The 20,084-nt window shown below is 37.2% G+C and overlaps 1 long non-coding RNA gene across 2 annotated transcripts; it reads left to right on the forward strand.

Annotated features, from left to right (window-relative positions):
* Positions 1 to 722: 722 nt before the first annotated feature.
* On the forward strand, positions 723 to 17,138 carry LOC145018059 (uncharacterized). Of its 2 annotated transcripts, none has more exons than XR_013666807.1 (3): positions 723 to 1,466; positions 1,936 to 2,035; positions 16,980 to 17,138. It is a non-coding gene; the product is annotated as an uncharacterized LOC145018059 (long non-coding RNA). The 2 variants fall into 2 exon arrangements; XR_013666806.1 differs by lacking the exon at positions 16,980 to 17,138 and adding an exon at positions 7,913 to 8,034 and having other exon boundaries at positions 724 to 1,466.
* Positions 17,139 to 20,084: the final 2,946 nt, after the last annotated feature.

Genomic DNA, 20,084 nt, shown 5'->3' on the forward strand with positions numbered 1-20,084 from the left:
CTGCAGGATACCTCAAAACGCTCGAAAAGTTGACCATCATCATATAACAAAAAAAAAAAAAAAAAAAAAAAGATCAAAAACCGGCAAGACATAATGCCCTAAAAATCAAAATTTTGCATTTAACCTGCACAAGGACTACAAATGATAAAACTAGGTAGAACATGTTCGGGATTCTGTGGATATAAAGAACGTCTGAAACGGAGATCGTATGAGAAAGTTATGCACGTTTTAAGTTTTTAAATAGGGAAATCCGTGATTTTACTCGATACCGGACACTACATAACTCAGTTTAAAATAGCTACACATCTCGTAAACAAGTTTTGAGCACATTTCTAAACTCAGACTTCGGCCTAGTATTTATTTTTATAAATCAAGTAGTTTTATCCTGAACCGAAATTAGATTCGTGAAAACCAACGAATCATCACCCGGTTGACGCAAAACTTGAACGCCGTTTCACGGAGATCTGCATATCGGAATTAAATTCTTTTTGAGTATTTAAAATCACCGCGACCGTGCCATTATGCAGATACTTTTGAAATATTTTTACGAATCATAAACCCGACGCCACGTAAATCGAGACAAATTAATAAGTAAATAAATAAATAACAATCAAGGTCGTTACTCGTCTTTGAGGATATTAAGTCCAACCCGGTTTTTTGATGCTGGGATATAGTTTTGTAGTTTTATACACATCCATGTGTAGTCTCTATCACGTGACCCTCTCCTTCATCTTCTTCTTTTTCTGTTAAAAGCAAAGCGTCCCAGACATCCTTCCATTGTTGATTACATGACCACCCACACTCACCATTCTCCTCCTGTTTCTCAGTCGAGCAAACCGCCATACCCCCCAATCACTCGCTGATTTCCGTTGCTTGATATCTTCCCGCACTACCGAGAAACACCACCACCAAAGGTGGTGTTGCCGCTGTGTAACCACCGGGAACCATAACGGTTCTCCCTATCTTGCCACCGATCAAAGCTATCAGAAACAACCCAACACCACCTTCCTTTGTCACTTTCTCACTTCTCCGGCGAAGAGAGCCACCACTATCGGCTGTGGTAGCTCCTCCACCTCCCGACGTCATAACCCATCACCAGCAAACACCCTTCCCAAACACCTTCGTACCATAACTTTGAACCTCCCTACCCTTTCTCTCGTCCAGTTCACCTGAAAAGAAAGGAAACAAAGGCAGCAAAGCTGCCATTGCAGGTCCGTCACCACCCACCGTTGGCAAAACCCATTTCACCTCCAACCACCGCTGTGACTACTGGAACGCCTCCATACCGACATCTACCACCTGAAACCGCCTGGCGTTCTTTCCCTCTCGTCAAACCCGTCTGAACAGGAAAGCAAACGCAGCAAGGCAGCCATTGCCGCCCTCCGTCGTCCTTGTGGTAGAGTCCCGAACGCCACCGCCATCACCGAGTTGCTGCTGCCCAGTCACCCTAGCCATCACCGGCCACTGTAAGTCCGAATCACCACCACCATTTGTAACCTTTGTATATGATTCCTCCGGTAACGACACATCGATGCGAACCTGAAGTGGGTCTCGTATTTTCTTTCGCGTTCTGTAACATGAACCAGGGGAAAATATGATGAAATCCCAAACATGACTTAAATTTGTTTAAATTAAACCCTCCACTGTTAGAATTGTATGACATTGGCCCCTCTTGGAGATTCGATTTTCATATGAAGCCAAACTTGCGCTAAAATGTCCAAGAATTGTCCCTCCACCCGAGAAACCCAGCAAACCAAGGCTCGGAACCTTAAATTAGGTTAAAATGTGCATATTAGGCCCTTGGTTTGCGAGCTGTCTGCAAGATCAGTCCATCAAGTTTGAATTTGGCAAAATCAACCCTTAAACTTTAGTTATTTTAATCAAGGCCACCATATACTTAATAATTAATACCAAAACTACCCTTGGTTTTACTAGGTAACATAAATAGAACTGAGGATTCGTTTTAAGAGCAAGGAGCATCATGAAACGATTTTCACGACAAGTTTCACCCTCGAGATTCATTCACGCTTCAAGGGTGAGTGTTACGGCCCCTTTTTATGTTTTATTATTTTGGGGGGGAATACATGTGAAATATATATAGATATATTTTCAGGTTATGAAATGTGTCTATAAACATGCTAAATATATATATCGGTTATGGAATACGCATAAAAAAATATATCTAGTTTTAATACTTATTATTCTCAAAATAATGTATTATAAACCGATTTCTTTACAATATACATGCGTTTAAAAATATCTAGTCATGTGCATAATTTATTTTGCTTACATCGAGCATGTACAAACATATTTATTAATTATATATGTACAGTTTATAACAATTATATCTTGGAAATCATTCATCCATGTGAAGAAACATTTTATCTATTTAAGCGAGTGACATACATTTTTACGGATTTATCGAACTCATTCAGCTTTTATAGTGAAACTTTACCGTATAACCTAGTTAATGGCTTCTATAGTGAGATAGTATTCATTACTTAAGTTTAGCCACTTAGTATTCCCATTTAACTATAACCGTTAATCCTCGAAGCAAGATACGTATGTATAGATCTATACGGGTTGACACCCCCACCTGCGGTTGCTAGCGGTTGCTAGCTACAACCTCAACTGATCAATCGAAGCGGGTGAATATTTATCTTTGGTATAACTACGACGTCTAATGAAGCGTTGTGCAGGGATTATAACTGGTCACATAGCTCGGTTATAGGACTCACTATAGGCATTAACTAGACTCTTTAACTAGAAACCACGGTTCTGGTTTCTCTGTTTATCAAGCATTTTAAGTATGGACTTCTTATGGTATAACTCTTTATCAAACATTTTAAGTATGAATTTACTTATGGTATAACTCTTTATCAAACATTTTAAGTGTGGATTTACTTATAGTATAACTCTTTATCAAACATTTTAAGTATGAATTTACTTATGGTATAACTCTTTATCAAACATTTTAAAGTATGAATTCACTTATGTTTTAACTCTTTATCAAACATTTTAAGTACGGATTTACTTATGGTTTAACTCTTTATCAAGTATTTAGTATGGATTACTTATGGGTTATCTATTTATCAAATATTTTAAGCATGGAATTACTTATGGTTTATCTTTTTAACAAACATTTTAATCATGAAGTTACTTATGATATCTTTGTTTATCAAACATGGTTTTAAACACCAAAGAAATACTTTCTAGACTCATAAAGTATCATTACTGCGGTTAGCAAAAAACCTGTAACTCTCACCAACCTTGTGTTGACCCTTAAATCACATGTATTCTCTGGAGATCAGTGAACCAGCCTATGACAGCAGATTTATTCATCGATTTTCAGGCAATCTAGTCTCATTTAGTTTTTGCTATGTCGGCCTACTTGTTAAGGCGAATTTATGAACCTATTAATATATGTATGAACCTTGTATTCGAACTTCAAACTTGAATGTAACTGATATGTTGTTATTGTTGTAACTTGTGATGTATATTTAATTTTCTTGGGATCCATGAACTAAGTCGCGCAGCCCGGCGTATTCCGCCGCCTCGGCTGGGGGTGTGACATTATCTCTACAGAACCAAGTGCACCGTCTTTACCGATCACAAGAGCCTACAACGTATCTTCGATCAGAAAGAGTTGAACATGACACAACAGCGATGGGTAGAGCTACTCAACAATTACAAGTGTGAAATACGCTACCATCCCGGCAAGGCCAATGTGGTGGAAGATTCCCTCATTCGTAAAGAGTACTCAGGTCGCACTGTGAAAGCACTAACCATGACCATCCATTCTGATTTATCCGCAAAAATCAGAGAGGCTCAGTGGGAAGCCTTAAAACCAGCAAAAAAGTTAGATGAAGCTTTGAAAGGAATCGAGAAAAACTTAGAGATCAAGGGAGACAGGGTCTATTATTTCATGAACCGGATCTGGACCCCAAAGTTCGGCGGTTACAGAGAAGTTGTCATGACCGAAGCTCACAAGACTAAATACTCCGTTCTCCCAGGTTTGGATAAGATGTACCTCGATCTCAAGAAGTTGTATTGGTGGCCAAACATGAAAGTGGGAAGCCTTGAAACCAGCAAAAAAGTCAGATGAAGCTTTGAAAGGAATCGAGAAAAACTTAGAGATCAAGGGAGACAGGGTCTATTATTTCATGAACCAGATCTAGACCCCAAGGTTCGGCGGTTACAGAGAAGTTGTCATGACCGAAGCTCACAAGACTAAATACTCCGTTCTCCCAGGTTTGGATAAGATGTACCTCGATCTCAAGAAGTTGTATTGGTGGCCAAACATGAAAGTGGAGATCGCTACTCTCGTGGGCAATTACGTAACTTGCACCAAAGTGAAGGCTGAATACCCAAAGCTCTCAGGTCTACTCCAGCATCCAGAGATACCTGAGTGGAAGTGGGAGAGGATTACTATGGATTTTATCACTAAATTATCCAAATCTTCGAGTGGTTATGATACGATATGGGTAATTGTCAACCGATTTACAAAATCCACTCACTTCCTTCCAATCAAATAAACTTTCAAAATGGAAAGACTCACAAGAATCTACATCCAAGAGATAGTTCATCTGCACGGTGTGCCTGTGTCCATCATCTCCGATCAGGATAGCAGATTTACCTCGAGATTTTGGCAGTCACTGCAGAAAGCTTTTGGAACTAAGTTGGATATGAGTACAACTTACCATCCTCAGACAGACGGACAAAGTGAGAGAACCATTCAAACGTTGGAGGACATGTTAAGAGCAAATAGACTCCGGTAAGTCTTGGGACATCCATTTGCCCTTGGTTGAGTTCTCCTACAACAACAGTTATCATACTAGTATTAAGGTTGTACCTTTTGAAGCCCTTTTATGGTCGTAAATGAAGATCCCCTCCATGTTGGGCTGAGGTGGGTGACACGCAGCTTGCCAAGGGAAGAGTCCCCGACATCACTCTCACTGGTCCAGAATCATCCGTGAAACTACAGAAAAGATCACACGAATCCATGAACGATTGAAAGCTTCACGAGACAGACAAACGAGCTACGCCGATAAGAGATGAAAACCCTTGGAGTTCCCGATCGAAGACCATGTTATGTTGAAATTCTCACCCTAGAAAGGCATGATATGATTTGGGAAGCGTGGAAAGCTAAACCCGAGGTACATAGGACCATTCAAGATCCTTGCTAGGATCGGTCCCATAGCATACAAACTTCGTTTACCCCAAGAGCTTAGCAACATCCATCAAGTCTTCCACATCTCGAAGATTCAATGAATTCATAATGACATGGCTTAAGTTTAATTAGATTTAGCATACAAACTTCATAATGACATGGCTTAATTTTAATTAAATTTAGAGTGTAGCATACAAACTTCGTTCAAATTGCACCTTATGGACTTTATTAAATTGATTAAAGTGTTAAATTAAAAGAGATTAATAAATTCATAATGATATGGCTTAAGTTTAATTAAATTTAGAGTATAATTTATTAATAGATTAAACCATCTAGTATTTTAAATGTGTAAAATACACCCTTATACTATTATAATATTAAAAGTTTAATAATTATATATGTATAAGTAAAAAGTCAATCTTACCGTTAGTAGGCCTCATTCACGAAGCTGGTCTATAAGGGGGTATAAGGCTACTCCCTATAAAATGGCGGTTTAATGGGTGTGCACACTCACCCACTGCTTCCTTGACTGGTGGAGGGTCGTTAGTCGAATGGGTATGATAATGTAACACCCGTGTTCCTAGGTTTAGAACTAATGATGATGTAATAGTCTAGGTCAACCATTGTAAACCATTTTAAAGTAATAGAGATAAATTACTTGAATATTCTATGAATTATGTGCTTTTGTGTGCTTATTGCGTGTTTATAATAATATAATAAATAAAGGATAAAAATAAGCATCAAAAATAACGTGTGAGGTAAACTTTATATTGATGAAGGAAGTGGTAGTGGTCGTTACAAGGATTTTGTACATACAAAGAATGTCGAAATCCAAGTTATAACGAAGAAGTTATGGTCTGTCGAAGTTTTGCGATGGAACCAGCTTGACACTACGCGATGTAAATGGTGAATTTATGATAGAGGAATTTTTAGCCTTAGTGATCTAAACGATGTCTTGGTGTTCGTTAAACCAAGAGCGTGCATAAAAAGAACGCCCAAATATGACTTCGTATTAGGAAGTTATGATTTTTCTAAGTTTCGAATCAGTCGTGCACAACCCAGAGTTCAAATTGTAGATCGAACGATTTTTAGCCGACACAACCTAAACGAGAATCAAAGATCTCATTAATAGGAGTTCAACGATAAAAAGATGGTCAAAAAACGGAGTCTGTATGCATAAGTTATGAATTCTACACGATTGTTTAGCAGTGTAATCCTCTCATACCATTAAATTTGAAATCGGTCGAGAATTAGTTGATCGAGTCTAAACAAAAGTTGTAGAATACGTCCCTACCTATGTGTGGATATAAAGAACGTTGGAAATGGAGCTCGTATGTTAAAGTTATGAATTTTAGAAGTCGAAGGTGCATATTGTGAAGCTGGGTGCAAGGGGTACGCCCAACGTATCCTCGGACGCCAAGCGTACCAAAGTACGCCCCACGTACCAAGGTCGTACGCCCCGTGGTTTCACCTTTTATGAAGTTCTGAAGTGGTCCACATTGCCCAAGCAGTTTGATGACATGTATGTATGAACTTCAAAGTACGCCCAGCGTACTCAGAACTACGCCTAACATAGTGCGAGCCTTGGCAACTATAAAAGGAGGGCGATGGCTGCCGAGATTTTTGCTCATTTCTTCATATCTTTCTTTCTCCACTCTCTCTCAAGCCTTCTAACCCCCCCCCCCCCCAAAATCCTAGGAAAACCCCTAGCCCCCGAGGGAAGCCCTAGAGAGCCCGAAGACTCCGAAAAAAAGAATTTTTCGGTTAAAACCCTACCCGTGTGGAGCCCAGTTTTCAAGTAAACTACCCGGTTTCGTCAAAGAATATTATTTTAAGAAGCGAAGTGTTGTCCGAATCACCCCTTATCAGGTGAGTGTATAGTCACTTTCATCTTAGACATAGATATGAAGTATTTTATGTGTTATGTGTATACGTTTATGTTAGTTGTTTACTTGAGATGTTGCTGAATGAAAGATCTATGCTTCTTTCTTTCGGATCTAAAACTTTTTCCTTCAGATCTACACTTTATCTTTTAGATCTAAGACTTTTCTTTCAGATCTGAAACTTTTTTCCTTCGGATCTACACTTTCTCATCTCAGATCTAAACTTTTTCTTCAGATCTAGACTGGTTATGTATTTTATGCTTTGAAAGTTATGTTGGATGAAAGATGTAAACATTGTTTTTCCAATCTAGACTGTATATGTATTTTATGCTTTGAAAGTTATGTTGGATGAAAGATGTAAACTTTATTTTTCAGATCTAGACTGTGTATGTATATTATATCCACAAATATGTTGGGTAGAACATGGGTAGTGAAATAGATGATGTATGATAAAATGATGAGAGGCCTTGATGTTTATGATGTTTAAGATGATCCAGTCATCTAGTGGAGTATAGATGACGACCATGGACTTTTCTAGGCAGTCCAGTGGAATACGAGCAGGCTCGCAACTTGTAGGTGTTTTTGAAGATGTACTCCATCCCCCCCCCCCCCCCCCATGGTTGCCAAATTTTACATATATTGCTAAGGAATCCCCAAAGCAGTGTTGTCACCCGAAGAAAGATCCTTAGGATAGGTCCCTTAGAATAGATGCTTTAGGGATGTAAAGTGAGGATAACGGGAACGGGTAATCGGGTTAATGATTTGATGAAAATAAATAATAAATTTATTATTATGGGTTGAAAACCCTATATGAACACCAGGCTCCCCAGTCTGACCTACTCAATTTCTTGTATTACAGGTAGTGGCAAAAGCATAGTTGGATGATCTGACGAGAGATTATGGATTTATAGAAAACTAAATAGAATATTGTAAGTCCTATGCTGTTATGTTTATGCTTTTGTTCTGTATCGATGATGACATCCCGAGTTTTGTAATGTAATGAAAAATACATTTCTTTAAGAAATTCTTTGATAAATTTTATCGTATTTCGTCTTTGGAAACAAATTCCTCAACACTTTTCTTTGAAGATTACTCTGATTTTATTATAAAAGCATAAACGAAATTGGTCTTTTCTGGCTATAAAAATGGGGATGTCACAGATAGGACATTAATTTTCATTAAAATTATAATGAAAATACCATGTAACTAAACACTTATAAATTCTCAATCTTAGTTACTTAGTAAAAATGTGAATTTGGTGCTAACCATGAAATTGCACTTTGCACCTTGTTAAGTCGTTAGTGGAGCGTGTGTGGTTAACCGACACACTAATCTAGGACTGATAGTGTGTGGAAAAGGGTAGCTCGATGTTAGTCATGGATCAATGGAGCGTGTGTGGTTAACCAACACATTGATTGGATGATTTGTAACATTAAGTGTACCAAGATAATTTGCATGGTTATTCACACCTTGTTTGTGATCCTCGACATCCCAGTCACAAACTTGAAGGGAATAATTGAGATTTAAACAAATCATTGAAAAGTTCAATGAATCTCAAAGAATCTATGAATTTTAATTCATTTAAAACTTAATAATCAATTTCATTTTTCATGGTGGAAATTGGTAAATCGTCATTTACCTACCTTCAAATATTTTGCAATTGGATTACGACATCCCTCTTCCTAATTGTAAAATATTGTGTTGGGTCCTAGCCTTAATATTTCATTTGGGTGTTATATTAAGGACTTAAAATCAACTAACTTGAATATTCTCCAAAATAGATGTCTAGTTCTGACAAATATGGTCTTCCTTATCCTTTTGGAAAAAGCATTCTTAATGAAGATGATATCGCACATGGCGATCAAGGTGAAAGATTAATCCCTTTGTCATGCATTAGTGGGACTGGAAATCATACTTCACTTCCTCCACCTTCTCCAATTAATTCTTCCTAACCCGCAAGTTCAAAGACTTGAAAAGTTCAAGGTTACTCAAGCCCTACTTGCAATGAAACATCAAAATGGAAGGTAAGTGTGTACTCACGTCTTGGAAATGAAGTCAAATATTAATAGGCTGGAAGTATTGGGTGTCGTTGTCTCGAGGAAGTTGGCTGTTAACTGGGTTCTTCAATCACTTCCTGAGTCATTTAGTGAGTTCATTAAAGATTACTATATGACAGACCATGCCATGACCCTTATAGATCTTACCTATTTTCTAATTGTTGCTAAATCAAAAATGATTTGGCGGACTGGTCAAGCAAATTTGATTGGAAGATCTACTCCCCAAACTTCCATGGACATTAAAAATGGTAACATTCGAAGTCCAGAAAAGCTTTCTCTTTTCCAATCGAAAAGGATCAGCCATGTTCAAGTCATTTGAGCAAATGGTAGAGGGAAAGGCGAAGTCTGAGATAGTTACATGTACCATTCCCAAAGAGTCCATATGTTTCTATTTCCAAAAGAAAGGGCATTGATTGCGAAGCTGGCATATATACCTTAAAGATCCAAGGATGGTAAAGTTAAAATATTTGATTCTACTTCAAGTAAGTCCACTGTCTAACTCTATTAAGTTCCTATTTGGAGATTCTTAATACATGATGTAATGTAATTACATTTTGATGTTCTGAAGGATCGAAGAAAATAAAGGAAGCTTAAAGGAAGAGTAAGTTGATTCTGATCGCGAGGAAATGGATTTCGATCGCATGGTTCGATGATCAGAATTTTGAGATGCTGCTTAAGAGATATGAAAAATTGCTTAGGAATAGATAGCAACAGAGCTTTCATATCTATTTGCATTGTAAGGACAAGTTTTCTGCAAGTTTATAAATAAAACAAAATTTTTGATTTTATTTTATTTTAAGTCCCCTTACAATGGAATTTGTGAAAATTGTTGTTTATATATTTCCATTGATAGCAATATTGGAAAATGGATTTGATTCTTTTGTTTGTGGTAGTGTCATAATTTTCCAAATAAGGAAAGATTCCCATCACCCGAGTTTCAGTTGGATAGAAACTTGGAATCATGCAACTTGTAGTATGTGATGAATAAGAACCTTCATCTTTGGAAAATTAGGACTAATTCCTCGTTCACATGTATATGTGAGTCAAGTGAAGGACTAGGGGATCGGGTATACTTGGTTGTTCGCTGGTCATGTCCACCATAAAGAATGATAAGACTATTCGTTATGATTTACTATTTTAGTAAATATGGTTATACTTACAAGATTAATTATAATTCTAAATCATTGAAAAAGTTTCAATGTATAGCAGAACAAATGAGAAGAATCAAATTAGGCAGAAAGATAAAAGTTTCTCAAATCTGGAAAGAAGGGAGAGTACTTGAGTATCATGTTTTATGATTGTCGTGGTGATTATGAAACCATATCACAATTGATCCTAAAAGGACATCTTAATGCAATTGTATGGCTAAGAAGAGGAATCGTGAATTGTTGAAATGGTTAAATCAAGAAGATAAATCATAATTCGTTCCAAATCGAGTCTTAGAGTCATTCTCCAAGATCGATCCTTGAGTGACATAATCTTAAGAAATGTTTATAACACTTATCAAATGTAGAGTAAAATGTTTTCTACTCATGTACATTTGAAATTGTTAAGTTATGATGTCTTGGATAAGACAAAGACCAACTAAGAACAATTGTGTGAAGTGTTTGTCTCGATATGAAACCGCACTAACTCTTGAATATTTGTTTGTGAAGGAATGATTCTTGACAAGAGAATATTATATGTCATGAGGTTAGTGGGAGTCTTAAAGATCTTGAAAAGTTCCAAGACCTAATCAAGAGTAAACCTATTGTTAAACACTAGCGCACGACTTGAGGTTTGTAACGTATTGTGTTGACATATTATTATTTTTGTGCCATTCCTGTTAGTTTGATTATGCATGTGAGTTCTACGTGTTCACAATTATTTGCATAGGGAAAAGTACCTTGGTCAGTGAAAGTTCATTGATTAGTAAGGATAAGTTGCTTAACAACTTGGAAGACGTGGTAGGCCCTTGTGCTACCAAGTGGCAACAAATTAAGATTGAACAATTTCAATCCATATGAGTTTGGATTTGTCACTAATTTTGTCTTATGATTATGGTTATGAAAAATTCACATGGATAGGAACACATACACCATAAAATCCAAGTGTCATAAGGTTTCTCTCCGCTTCATGAAAATGATTGTAAGGAAGCACTTTCACGAAGTAGATTTTAAGAGGACAACAATTGTGGTATTTGCATTCACAAATTCGATTATGATTACGGCATCCCTCTTCATAGTTTGAATTGTCAGAAATGGAAAAGGTCTAAAAATTTGAGACTTGTTGTTGTAAGTTTTTAAATTGTTTAGACAAACATGTGAGCTATCTAAGGAAAGGTGTATGAGTTTGAGAAGCCTAGATAAAGTCTTATCGAAGCATCTCTTATCAGAAATTTGAACTTTGGTAAGGAAGTCAATAAGTATTGATTTCTAAAAATCCAGTTGATTTTTGGGTACATGTCAAAGTTAGTGGGAGCATAAGTGCTATGCTCATAAGAATGTAATTATTATGCTAGTGGGAGCACATTTATTAAGTTAAGTGTTGCAAGTTAGCAATCTTAATTATAGAAAAACAAAAGTTTCAGTTTGCAAAGTTGCATGGGTTCGAAAAGTTGTTTTGCTATAATTAAGGGATAGGAATTCATACTTCATTTCAAATCTAAAATCTTAGATTTAGATTTAGTTAAGGATATATATGAACGTTATGTTGAAAAGATTTGACATAAGGAAATTCTCTATATAGAAATATTATAGCATGACACTGGTAAAGTATCATGTCTTTATTCGAAACATTATGTATTGTATCTCATATGCTTCGGGTATAAGATCTATTACATAAGCTATAATATTAATCTATTCTAATTTTCCATATGCCTAGGGCATTAAGAGGGAAAATGGACTAGAACGAGATGTGACTAAAATGGTTAAACAATTATCGATGACAATCTAAGGTTTACCAAAGATTGGTTGTTTATGGACAGTTGAAAGTATGTTGTAAATTTTGGAAGGACCATATTGACATACTCTGAGAAGATGTAACTCTTGTTCAGAAGTGATAGTCAAAATGGGAATATGTAAATGTTTCCATAAGTGGAAGTTATTCTTTAAATTTGTGTAAGATTTGAAAACTTAATGCAAGAAGGATGTTCAAAGGAGTGTACTTTGAATCTGAGACTTTGTTTCCATGGAATTGAGCTCTATATTGGAATACTTTGTAATGTATGTTGCCAAGTCTCTATGAATTTTGTGCATAGTCATTACAAGAGGATCATTGCATATAAGTTTAGAATCTAAACGATTATAGTAAATGGCAAGAATTTGGTATTCTTACATTTACAGTAAGGATTTGGAATTATGTAAACGCACCATTAACTTGGTGTTATAAAATATATTGTTGTGTGTGGTTTGATGAGTAGATAGAGCGAGAATATGAGTTGAAGTTTATCCATTCCTTTTACCCTTAGAGGGATAAAAGCGATATTTGTGGGCCCATCGATGATTTAGTGATGACAACCCTAAGCGGTTGGCCAAGCATGGACTGATTTGATTTGTTCAATTAGTCAGTCGTCATAAATTGGAAATCGAGAAACAATAGATGGATAGATAGAATGATTATAATACATGTCTCATTCCATATGATATCTTGTAGAATGGAGGAATATATGATCCCTTATCTGATAGACATGTCATTGACTAGGTCAAAGTTCGACAGCGGCTTTTAAGAGCTACGATTGCTAATCGGGTTTTAAGTCATACTTTCAATAATAGTTATTAGACTTATCCAAGTGGTAGACTGTTGGATTAGGTGTCTAAGCTCATAACTATAACTGGTATGTACTTGACCCGAGAGTAGCATGGTCCATTTGGGTTGCCTTCACCAGAGCAATTTGATAGGATGGACTTTTGAGGAGAGGTTATTTATGATTTATTACTATATTATAAGTTTTAATATATTAATATGAATCATGTTACTTAATTAGTATTGATCAAGAATTAATTTGGAATTAATTTAGTGATCAGAAGAGACTAATTTAATTAGCAGGGACTAATTATGTAAATCGGTGATATATATATATATATATATATATATATATATATATATATATATATATATATATATATATATATATATTGTTTGGGCTATTGATCATGATGGGCTAAGTTTATGTAAGTATTCATGAAGAGTTAGCCCACATGAAATATGGATCATAACCCAAGTGTATGGATTAAGGTTTACCTAGGACTCTTGGATTCCTACATTATATATACGACACCCCTTTGGCCTAAAATTGGTTGAACATGTATTCTTAGAGAAGCATAGCTGAATTTTAATGCTCCATATTCTCTCTCAAAAGTCCTCCATTTGTTCATGGTGTTTGTGAACCATTTGAGGTGCTAAGTTCTTAAAGGCCAAAATTACAAGCTACAATAAAGAGGTAATTCTATAACTCAATTCTATGTTCTATATCAATTGTGTGGTAGTTGTAGGCTTCATGCTTTGGAAAAAATATTGCATGTATAATTAGAGAAAATATAGATCCAAAGCATTTAGGGTTGTATGTGCACCATAGGATGTTGTAGTATCCAAAAACCCAATAGCAACAAAGCTCAGATAATCCTTCGAGTAACAGACTCATCCCTATAATGGTTGGACTCAGGCAAGAGTTCCACAGTAGGGTTAAATCCATCACTCTGAGATTATCCAACCTTTTTCACATGTTAGTTGACATATTCACTTAATGGTTTACTCACATTACTCATGAGTTCCACAAAGCACAAAGCAAGCAATATTTGTGCAGCGGAGTCGGCTGACACTAAAATGCAATAAGATCTGATAGATCCTTCTATGAAATCCTTGATCTCAAACTCCCAGCATCTCGCGCGCATCTTCACCCTGTCCTCACTCTATCAAGGGTGACTAACTCTTCCTCATGCTAACCCGCTATGAATCGTGCCCAAACCAGGGAAACCACCGCTACCTCATCCTATAACGGTACTGGGCAGATGACCCCATACGATTCATTCATGAAACTTCCACCAACCTTGTAGCACTCATGTATGCTAGTCATTAGTCATACATAACACTGGACCTTATAGACATTCAAATATACGATCCTACCCTAAGCCCTTCATCAAAAAAGAACAAGAAATAAGGCCAAACCAAACATTCTCAGGCTATAAGATCTTAGTTATATATAACCATGATGCATACACTAAACAACTCCAGTAATAATGTTAATTTCATATATGAAAGGCCTTAGGCTATTAGGCATCATATAATCAGGTATTTCTATCATGCAATTCCTGAAGATCACTAGCCTATCACTTACATGTTATTCTAACATATTACAATATCAAATAACATTATTATATTTTGGGGTCTACTTACTAGCTCCAGTTGATCGTACACATCGCATCCTCCTTAACTATTTTGAAAACCATTTTGAAAATCTTTTTTCTTAGTTTGAGACTAGATTCACACGAGTGTTCCTCCAATTCACTTAAACCAAGGCTCTAATACCAACTTGTAATATCCATAAAATTTTCATAAAAAACCCTTTTTCTATGGAAGTGTTTACAAAAACCGTAATTCCCAAAACATTATTTGAAAATCAGAATCTATTTCAACGTAGTTTTTAAAACATTCACATTATCAGAGTTTCCCAAAATTATAAATCCAAAACATGAGGACGATGCTTAGTGATCAATTATCGGACTGAAGTATCTAAAACCATAAACCAAATTTGTAAGCACGATGCATAGTGAGTTCCCCAAAAGTACCAACACCCAAACAGCGAACATATACAAATAACAGCATGCATTGGGTCCACATCTAAAAGATCGGATTACCCATGAGCCCACATTATGAGTTTGGCTTGCCTATCGGGCCCACGGCTCACATCTAGCTTGCTCCTAAGCCTACAACATAAGTCAGGCTTGCCCTTGTGCCAGAAGCTTATATATGGCTTGCTCCCTATACTTATCAGTTATCGGACTGAATTATCAATGTTCAGCCCACAGTATGTGTAGCACCTGGTTTCCGGTATGTGAATTTTATTTGAGCATTGCCCTAATTTAGCCTTGGACTCGGCGAGTCATAGGGTCCGACTCGCCGAGTAGGGACGAGACTCAGGACATGTTTTAAGTAGGCGACTCGGCGAGTCCACATCCTGGACTCGGCGAGTCACCGCTGCTGGATGAAACCCTAAGTTTCAAGGGTTTGCACCCTATTTAAACTCTCATTCCGCCCCAACTCATCCCCATTCACCCCCAGAACTCCCCCAACATCGTTTTCCCTTGTTTCCTTGAGAGTTTGAGGTGTTCTTGGTGTGTTCTTGAAGGTTTTGAGGAGTAAGAGGAGTAGATCAAGAAGAGGAGAAGGAGATCATCCATCTTTGTGTCATTTCAACATTTCCCTTGAGGTATATCTCGTTTTCCCCTGTTTCTATGCTTAGGATGTCATTTGGGACACTCTTGAGCAATTCTCCAAGCTTGTTTGTGCTTAAGGACTCGTAATAAGTGGATTAACCTTTAGATCTAGGCAATATTGAGCTCCAGGAGCTCAGATCTGTGAGCTTTATGGCCCCATGTGGCTTGTTCATCCTAGATCTACCCTTTTGAGGCATTTTGCACCCTAAAATCCACATTAGTGAATATCCACACGTAAAGTTGGAAACTTTACGTGTGATTTGTGTCCTAGAAGTCCAGATCTATGAATGGCATGGACTGAAACCGAGTAAATCTGTGTATTTGGTGGATGCATGGCGACGACTCGGCGAGTCGCATAGGTGACTCGGCGAGTCTGGTCGCGAGTCACCGATTTGGTCCCTTCTTCATGTGTCGAGTTGAGCCATGAGTCACAGGGGGTGACTCGGTGAGTTGGAAGCTGAACTCACCCATGTTAGGACTCGGCGAGTCAATGCCCTGACTCGGCGAGTCCAAGGCAATCTTCATAGATCAAGAACAGACTCGGCGAGTTGTTCATACAACTCGACGAGTCTTAGCATAAAGTGTTCATCGGATGAAGATGAACTCGACGAGTTGTTCATACAACTCGGCGAGTGGGATGAAGGAGTTGAACGTCAGTTAGAAGGTGAACTCATCGAGTCATAGCCCGACTCGACGAGTAGAACCAGGGACCCAGGACAATGGTTTGCTAGGGACTCGACGAGTGGTGATCCACTCGGCGAGTCGGGTCAACTGAAAGTTGACTCTAGCTTTGGCTTAGAGCTAGACCGGGGGTAAAATGGTCATTTTACCTAAAGGTCAGTTAGCAGTGTTTGATTGAGTATGTTGTGGGAATTGCAGCCGGAGGACTCCCGGAGCAGCAGCAGTCAGTTAGTTCCCGATCAGTTCAGCAGCTACTTTGAGGTGAGTTACCTTCCAGTAGCAGTGGGTCTAAGGCCACAATGCCGACCCACCAGTAGGAGATGTATGATAGATGATTATCTTTGTGATATCATCTAAGTTTGCTATTACCTGATATGTTATATGCTAGCATGATATGTTGTATGTGATAGTAGTAGAGTTTGGTTGTTAGGACCGAAGGGTAGTCAGACACCCCAGATACGTCTGACAGTATGTGATGATATGTTTGCATGCTGACTTGTTATGTTATATGTGATCGTAGTGGTAGGGGGTGAAATAGTCCCCGAGGATCGGTTGTTAGGACCGATGGGTAGTCAGCACCCCAGAATGGCTTGACACGGGTCAGACGGCACCCCAGAATGGCCGTATGGGTAGGTCGGCACCCCAGAATGGCCGTACCGGGTAGTCAGGCACCCCAGAATAGCCTGGCAGTACGTATGTTATGTGTTTGTATGGTATGCGGTACGTTGGGGGAACTCACTAAGCTTTGTGCTTACGTTTACAGTTTTGTTTTCAGGTACCTCTGCATCGAAGGGGAAGGAGTCGGCGCGGTAGCGGCACGTCATACACACACTCTTCGGTTTCCGCATTTATGAGATTTACTGGGATTGTACTCTGATATTTTGATGGGATGTATGGTTTGACTTTTTAGAACATGGTTGCGATGTGTTATGGTGTGAACAAACAATGTTTTTATTTATTAATGTTTTCTAAAGTAATACCTTAAAAATGAAATTTTTCGGACGTAAAAATTGGGTCGTTACAGTATGAGTCTGGCATACCAACCGGTTCCTTAGCTCGTATCTAGAATGCTATTGAGCCCTCATTATGAGTCTGGTATGCCCCACCCGACCCTCAACTGATATCTGGATTGCTCCAATATCCTCAAGCCCTCAGTACAAGTCTGGCATACATATTAGGTCCTCAGCTTGTATCTGGAATGTTATTGAGCCCTCAGTATGAGTCTGGCATACCCTACCCATCCCTCAGCTCATATCTAGAATGCCCAATGGTTTGTTGGCTACAACACGGAGCAGTACAACCTCAAACTAATATAACATGGCGACATATAATAGAAAAACATATAACAATCTTCAAGCAGACAGGCAGATCCACATATCACTACTCATATCATCATCCTATAAACCAGGGTACCAATCTAACAGATCACTACTAATCAATAACATACTATCACATAACAGAATTTCTAATCAAATGGGTCGGCCTTGGTGCTTTTGACACAAAAGTATAGTGATAATAACTCACCTCGAATGCAGAAGCTCACTAAAGAAATCCCTAGTTGTTGTCATGCCAGCTTCCAGAGCTATCAAAACCAACAACACACCTAATTAGCAATTAGGTTCCATGCTATAATCCATAATCCTTACTTGGAGTCAAATGATCATTTGAACCCCTCACTCCACATGAACCTAGACTGAGGACCAAAACCAAAACTTCCACAAAGGTCCACTAATGATCTAATTTTCCAAAGTGGGCCCAACCCCATATGGGCCTTATCTTAAGCCTATAATTTTCCTTGTTATAATTCAGATTACCATCAAGCACCCCTTGGGATAAACTTGGTAAAAGACATAAATCCAAAGTCAAATTCAACAATCCAAGTTGACCCAACTCGTCGAGTTTCTCCATCAACTGCACAGATCAGGAAAATCCAAGTCAACTCGTTGAGTTGACCACAAACTCGCAAAGTTCCTCTATCAGTATGAAAATATCGAAGAAAACCGAGCCAACTCGTCGAGTTTATCCAACAAACTCACCGAGTTCTCCAGAAACCCACCTCTTAACACATTAATCACTTAATCCATGAGGACATAACTCTAAAACATAGATCTGGCTTCTTTGAGCTGGAAAACCACATAAAGTTGCCAACTGTACGTTCATGAATGTCTAAATGAAGCTCTAAACTCAAAGAAGACTTAATAAGGGATGTAAAGCACTAAGGAGTCCTAGAACTTGATAAAGCTTGCAACTTTAAGTCCAATGAGGCCATAAAACGTCTAGATCTGAAGTGATAGCTTCATGAAATACCCAACCCATGAACAATCCCAAAAATGAGCCAAATATAACAATAAACTTCCATGAAACAGATCTAAGCAATAGATAAGCAAGGTGTCGACTTTATACCTCAAAATGACTACAACAAAAGAGTAGGTTGCGGATCTATAGCCTTCTTTTCAATCAAGCCACCTCAAACTTCAAACTTCTTCAAGAGAACACCAAGAAATCACTCTATAAGCTCACACACACACAAATATGGGAGAGGATGCATGAATAGGGTTTTTCTGGACAGATGAGACTGATAAGGAGGCCACCCAAAGGGTATAAGGCCTTTAAATATAGTACAACACCCTAAAAATTAGGGTTTCTCAAAGAGCATCCAACTCGTCGAGTTCCCTTTCACCAACTTGACAAGTTGGTCCTTAAAAATACGCCCCCAAAAGCTTCCAACACGTCGAGTTTATGCCATAAACTCGACAAATTGGCCCCAAAAAAGGAATTTATTTCCATAAAGGACCTTCTAGATTACGGATGTTACAATATTTGTCATAAATTTAATCACCGTAGTTTTACTCATATGGAACATGTCGGTTTTCGCTTAGTATATTTATAATGTAAGCTGTTTTTTATTAAAAATGTGAATATATATATATATATATATATATATATATATATATATGTGTGTGTGTGTGTGTGTGTGTGTGTGTTCAGATTCATTTGAGATCATGCTAATTTTGTGAGATCGTAAGACCAAATCAAAAAATAATTTTAAAATGCAAAATAAAAGGAAAAATCCAAAAAGTCTTTTTTTAATTATTATTTTCGGAACTTCAATTATCTAAAAAAATTACCGTTTTTTTTAATACGTGAAATATTCTAATAGAATATTACACTATAAATATTCTAATGTAATTTTTAGAATGTTAGAATATTCTACTAGATTTGTCAAATATGTAGAATATTCTTATATTCTAGTAGAATATGTAAAAAATATATATATATATATTTTTATTTTTTGGTATTTTTTTATTTTTTTTTTAAATTATAAATTCTATAAAATAATATTTGAAAAAAATTCGAAAAATTTCAATTATTTTGTATTTTAAAAATGTTTTTTAATCTACTAAATGAGTGGCTAGGATTGTGTGTCATGGTCTCACAAAATTAGATCGTCTCACATGAACCTAACCCTATATATATATATATATATATATATATATATATATATATATATATATATATATATATATATATATATATATATATATATATATATATATATATATATATCTATGAAGGATCATTTGAGAACTTATAGTTTCCCGAGAACTAAACGTGCAATGTTAGATTAAAAAAAGAAGAGTCGAGATGTAAGGTAGCGTTTTTGTAAATAAGTAGGAAAAAAAGGAAGGGTATATTAATTAATTTGATCCGGGGTATTATAGTAAACACAATTTTAATTAGATTATATCCTAAATATACTGATAAACTAAAATTGCATCCCTCCCCCTCTCTCTCCCTCTCTCTTAAACTCACGATATGCCCTCATCCTCACAATCACCTTCTTCTGCAATGATTTCCCTCATCAGCTTCTTCTCCAACA

The sequence above is a fragment of the Lactuca saligna genome, chromosome 9, assembly GCF_052625555.1.
Source record: "Lactuca saligna cultivar CGN05327 chromosome 9, ASM5262555v1, whole genome shotgun sequence".
Classification (NCBI taxonomy): domain Eukaryota; kingdom Viridiplantae; phylum Streptophyta; class Magnoliopsida; order Asterales; family Asteraceae; genus Lactuca; species Lactuca saligna.